This window comes from Thermobia domestica, chromosome 1 (assembly GCF_964235325.1).
Source record: "Thermobia domestica chromosome 1, izTheDome1.hap1.1, whole genome shotgun sequence".
Taxonomy (NCBI): Eukaryota; Metazoa; Arthropoda; class Insecta; order Zygentoma; family Lepismatidae; genus Thermobia; species Thermobia domestica.
The window spans coordinates 343,809,581-343,815,720 of NC_137454.1; positions in this window are offsets into that span (position 1 = coordinate 343,809,581).

A 6,140-nucleotide genomic window follows, 5' to 3' on the forward strand; every position below is an offset into this window, starting at 1 on the left:
GGATTCTTACCTGCATTACTTGCACCTATTGTAGGAAGTGTGTTATCCAGTATTTTGTTTAAACAATAAACATCATGGAACATAGCAAGAAGATGGTTTTAGTGCCACCAGAAATATTCAACGAATGCATGCATCATCATCCCGTGTGAGTGAAAATCGAGAATCTAATCTCGATCGTGAAATGCAATCTATATTGAATACATCGTATCCAAGTGATGAAGAAAAATGGAATCAGTACAATAGAATATTACAGAAATATCTTTATGTGATACGTAAACAAGAAGAACCAATACCACTTACAATTACATCAATGAAACCTAATGGTGACGTCCCGAATGTTGACGATAGCACGAAACAAGAAATTTTAGCCGCAATACCACAAATGTATCGTAAGAAAGCCGAACTACTATTCCGTCGTTTAAAACAAGATGACGCAATTACGTGGGATCATAAAGGAACAGTGTACATCAACGATAATAAACTACATGGATCCAATATTGTAGATTTAATGTGCGATGTGACTCGACCGAGGAAACATTCTAATCCTCAAGGCTGGGAATTGTTTTGCAACTACCTTGCATCGTCAAACACACCTCAAGAATTGATTGGTAATCCACGAAGATTAAACTATATTGTCAAGCATAATAGTACATCAGCATCTGAAGGATCTGCACCACCAAAACCGGCACCTGAACTATTTTCTTCCGGAGAAGAAGAAGAAGAAGATGATGATGTTTTAGAAGTCCGACCAAAAAGAAAACGTATCATTCCACAATGGTCAACGTACAAACCATGAACAAAAAGTTGAAATCCATTTATTACAATCCAGCACATCCTGCATCGTTTTCTACTGCAAAGAAATTATGGCAAGCCACAGGAAAATCTATACCTCTAACCAAAATAAAACTTTGGTTAAACAAACAACCTACCTACACGTTACATCGTCCTGTACGTCGTCGTTTCCGTAGAGATTTTTATCTTGTCAACAATATTGATGATCAATGGGAATGTGATTTAAATGATTTACAAGCACTTCAAAACTATAATGACAATTACCGCTATATTCTTACAGTGATTGATGTGTTTAGTCGGTACGGGTGGGCTGTACCACTAAAATCAAAAAGTGCCGAGGATATAGTGAATGCATTTGAAATGATTTTCCAGGACAGGAAACCAATTGTACTACGTAGTGATCAAGGAACTGAATTTACCAACAAGACAGTACAAAAGTTTTTCAGAAAACACAACGTGCAACATGTTACAACAACGGATCCAGATATTAAAGCCAGCATCGCAGAAAGATTTAATCAGACATTGAAACATCGTATGTGGAAATACTTTACCAAATATCAAACATACAATTACATCAAAGTATTGCCTTTACTTGTAAAAGCATACAATGAAAGTCGGCATTCCAGTATTAAAATGGCACCTGCAAACGTTTCTCAGGACAATTTACTGGAGGTGTGGCATAACTTATACGACAAAAAGCTACAACGTTCAAAACAAGATACGGATTTATCTGTTGGTGATACTGTTCGTATAAGTAAAACAAAACGTATCTTTGACAAGGGTTACCTCGAGAACTGGACTTGGGAAATATTCAGAGTAAAAGCCATTGTACCAAGAAACCCACCAGTGTATCGACTAGAGGATTTAAATCATCAACTTATCGATGGTGTTTTCTACAGAGAAGAATTACAACCAGTACCGCTCCCTTCGACGTTCCTCATCGATAAAATATTACGTACAAGAACAAAAGGTCGCAGAAAGGAGTATCTCGTCCAGTGGAAAGGATATCCTTCCTCATTCAATTCGTGGATCCCTGCAACTTCATTGAAGAAGAAGAAGAAGAATGGAACCTGATCAAGATTTTTACGTTACACTTCCCAGTAATAGTTCCATGGATTATTTTCCAGAAAATACATTGACTTCATATATTACGAAATTACAACGACGTGTAGAGTTTCGCCAGAAATGGGATGTGGCAATTGTAGAGATTCATTATCCACATTCTTTGCTGAACATTAACAGTGAAAACAATAAAATATATTACAAATCATCAAGTAGTAATGATCAGGAACCGTGGAAGGTTGTAACGATCCCTGTACGCTATTATAACAATATACGGGATCTTATTCATGCAATTAATATACATCATAAAGAAACCAATTTATTTATATCTCATGACGCAACTAATAATATATGCCTCATAAGACATCCCAAAAAGGAAATCCATACTTCTGTACAATTGTCACCAAGTGTTAGTTTAATGCTTGGATTTGACCCGAAAAGTGATTTAAAAGATATGGAAAAGGGACAATATACACCGGATGTACGATTAGGCTTACCATCACAAATGTACGTCTACTGTGACATTATTGAATCTGTCATTGTTGGAGATACAATGGTACCCTTGCTACGAATTGTCAACATGGATCCTGTGAATCATACTTTTGGAAGTCATGCAGTACAAATCTTTAATCCTGCACATTATGTTCCGGTGGAAAAAATGAATTTTGAGCAAATACAAATCGATATAAGGGATAGCACAGGTCATCCTATGCCATTCACCTTTGGAACGGTGTCTACAAAACTACATTTCCGTCGTCGTCGTCATGACTGATCCGTATTTGCAATACTACCAAAAACAAGCGTTATCCGGTATCGGCAACGTCTATGTGGGAAGTCCCTATCAAGCAGGACATGGCATTGGAAGTTTCCTTGGTGGCTTATTTCGTTCAGTGTTACCACTTGTGAAGCAAGGAGCTAAAACTGTGGGAAAAGAATTATTAAAATCAGGTGCCAATATGATTAATGACGTTGTGATCTCGAATCAACCGCTGGAAGAATCGTTTCATCAACGGATGCAAGAGGCAAAATCAAATTTACAAGAAAAAGCTAAAAACAAGTTGAAAACTATGCTGGGAAGTGGATATCATAAACGAAAATGGGATGACTGCTCTCAGTTTGAGGTTGACCTTCCAACGATCAACAACACCATCAATCCTACAAAGAGACGTAAATTATCACATAAGAAGAAGAAGAGATCATTGGCATCGTCACCAGATATTTTTGATTAATTCAACGATGGCTTTCTTACATCATCAATCCTGTGAATGTGTAAAAAGTGAATTGGACATTTTTTCAACGTTGCCCACGCAAACCAGTGTTCTGGACAATCGTATTATTGGCTACAAACCAATTAGTTCAATAGCTGAAAATTCACCAATAGAATTTGTAGTGAGTGGTAGCAGTGATGAATACATTGATTTACCACAAACCTTATTGTACATCCAAGCACAAATTGTGAAACCAGATGGTTCCTCCTTCATCAATACGGATAAAGCAATTGCACCTGTCAATGATTTTCTAAATGCTATGTTTAGTGAAGTACAAATCTACTTGAACAATAAACTGATTTCATTTCCGTCACATAATCATCCATATCGTTCGTACATGGAAAAACTGCTCAATTATAGTGATGGAGCTAAAAATACACATTTACAAACAGCAATGTGGTTTCAAGATACGGCTGGTCATATGAACGCAACCACAAGTGAGAACAAAGGATTTCAACAACGCTATGAACTGACAAAACAAAGTATGAAATTCGATATGATTGGACATCCTCATTGTGACATTTTTAATCAAGATAAATTTTTAATTCATGGAGTGGAATTACGTGTGAAACTTATTCCTGCAAAACCAAACTTTTGTCTCATGGCCGGTGAAAGTGGTGTCAATGCAAAAATCAATATTCTAGATGCATCGTTACAGGTGAAAAAAGTCAGCATCAGCCCTAGTGTCAAATTGGCACACAATAAAATTTTACAATCTACACCGGCAAAGTATCCTCTGACAAGGGTTCAAATGAAATCATTTACCATCCCGAAGGATATACAATCCAAAACTATTGATAACCTGTTTATGGGAACATTGCCAAATCGTATTATTGTAGGATTTACATCGAATGAAGCATCCAGTGGAACTATTACCACCAATCCATTTGAATTTCAACATCTAAACATTAATTTCTTTACATTGTACGTGGATGGAAAAGCTGTACCTTCAAAACCATTGCAACCCAACTTTGAAGAAAATCTCTACATTTCATCGTACCACACATTGTTCTCAGGCTCTGGCATACATTTTACCAATACTGGAAATACAATTTCAAGAGCCGACTACAAGAATGGATATACACTGTTTGTATTTGACCTAACTCCCGATTCTTCTGCTGGAGATTGTCACTATTGGAATTTACAACGACATGGAGCCATGCGATTGGAAGTTCATTTCCAAGAGAAATTAGCAGCACCTGCAAACTGTATTGTGTATGGAGAGTTTTCCTCACTCCTAGAGATCGACCACCAGCGCAACATTATCCTGGACTTTTAAATTACAAGGTACGTATACGTTATGTATCATTTCCATTCACGATGTTGAATACATTACAATTAGCTAGTGCTTTACACGGGAGTCCATTATTCAGAAATCATTTTACCGGGGTATTTGCAAGCGATGAGTTACCCTCACGGATTTCTCTTCCTCTGGCAATGATTGTAAATACAGATCCATCCACAAAACTAGGAAGTCATTGGATTGCAATTTATATTGATCATCGCGGTGTTGGAGAATATTTTGACAGCTATGGCCTTCCTCCTTATGTACCACAACATGTTGCATTCTTAAAACTTCATTGTATATACTATAAATATAATAATAGCCAAATGCAAAGTCTTGGTTCATCCGTATGTGGCTATTATGCTTATTTTTATTTGTGCTGTAAAGCCCAAGGAAAATCTCTGCGTGAAATTCAATATTTGTTCACAACAGTACCCACGGTTAATGATCGTAGACTGCTGCAATATACCTTCCAGGTAATTTTATCATATTTATCATTGTAAGTGTATTTGTTTAATCATCATCTATTTCTATACTAATCATCTTTTTCCTCGTTCTTTTTTACAGAATTCACAATACGAAGCTTTGCAAACGGGTGCTATGCTGCAAAACATGGAAACAAATCATCGCAATCAAGAAGAGGAGGCGGTCTAATGAAGAAACATTGTCAATAAGAAAGAAAAAGAAGAAACCAGAAAAATGAATAAAATACAATTTATACTTATTTATGTGTTTTTATTGTCCATTCCATATACAACGTTATCAGATTCTCCTAAAGAACTGTGCGATATAAGACGAGAACCCTGGACAAAGTTTCCACCTAATTCCTAGAGAACATTGACCAGGGACCTCGTCGCACATTAAAACCAAATCATCGATCACGTGACTGTACTACACCCGAATAGTCCTACCAAATTGAAAGGGGATACCCGTCCATACCTTATCAAATAGGATACATTGAGTCAATAACCGAACACGTGGTTGTACTTAAAAATTTAACAATAGAAACACCGAAACATATTGAGGTCCTGTACTATAATACCAAATGTTTAAATTGGGCAATTTCCAAAATTTAAGGGGTGGGCCAAGGTACCCCTCCTGGGGTGCACCAATGTACCTATGTCTTATGATAGATAATGAACCCCTATACATGACCATATAACCATATAAGGTAATAGGACCTCATCAAAGGGGGATAAAATGTACCAAATACCAAACACGTGGTTGTACTAAAATTTTGGCAATTTTGTACCCCTAAAAGGGAACAAGGTGGACCACCCAAATTTATCATAATACATGTTAGGGTCCAGTACTATAATACCAAATATATAAAATGAGCAATTTCTAAAATTTAAGGGGTGGGCCAAAGTACCCCTTCGAAATTTTTAAAGGAGTGCACAAATGTACCTATGTCTTATGATAGGAAAGAGACCCCTATAATAACCATATAACCATATAAGGTAATAGAACCTCATCCAAGAGGATAAATTGGGTCAAAAGACCAAACACGTGGTACAACGTATTGCTTACGTTTATATTTTGGCAATTTGTACCCCTAAAAGGGAACGAGGTGGACCACCCAAATTTATCATAATACATGTTAGGGTCCAGTACTATAATACCAAATATATAAAATGAGCAATTTCCAAAATTTAAGGGGTGGGCCAAAGTACCCCTCCCGGGGTGCACCAATATACCCATGTCTTATGAAAGGAAATGGACCTCTGTATACG